Here is a 455-nt window from a genome sequence, read left to right on the forward strand (position 1 = left end):
ACGCTCGGTTTGACCTCGGCTCGACCTCGGCTCTACTTGACATACTCCAGTTCCAGATCCTAGACCTTGTGGCGCAACGGTAGCGCGTCTGACTCCAGATCAGAAGGTTGCGTGTTCAAATCACGTCGGGGTTTTGTACCTCGCTGCCCGGCTGGCTTGGACTCCTTGGCTTCCACCTGACTACGCTCCTGTCTCTTGCTCCAGTAGCCTGCTGCACGCTCGGTTTGACCTCGGCTCGACCTCGGCTCTACTTGACCTACTCCAGATCCAGATCCTGGACTTTCAGCACTGCACAGTGTCCGCATTATGCTTGGCACTCGTGCTACTCGTTGTCTCTCCACTCTGTTCCCATCCCAAAGGGCGAGGGACGCGACCTGCAAGGGAAGCCTCCTCAACTATCGGTCTCCAACCGGTTAGGTGACACTTTGCGGGCTTTTTCTGTGAAATATTACCCT

The 455-nt window shown here is 56.0% G+C and overlaps 1 non-coding gene across 1 annotated transcript; it reads left to right on the plus strand.

Moving 5' to 3' along the window:
• Positions 1-62: 62 nt before the first annotated feature.
• TRNAW-CCA lies at positions 63-134 on the plus strand. The gene has a single exon. It is a non-coding gene; the product is annotated as a tRNA-Trp (tRNA).
• The last annotated feature ends 321 nt before the right edge of the window (positions 135-455 follow it).

The sequence above is a fragment of the Nanorana parkeri genome, unplaced genomic scaffold, assembly GCF_000935625.1.
Source record: "Nanorana parkeri isolate BGI_ZX_2015 unplaced genomic scaffold, ASM93562v1 scaffold4448, whole genome shotgun sequence".
NCBI classification, from domain to species: Eukaryota; Metazoa; Chordata; class Amphibia; order Anura; family Dicroglossidae; genus Nanorana; species Nanorana parkeri.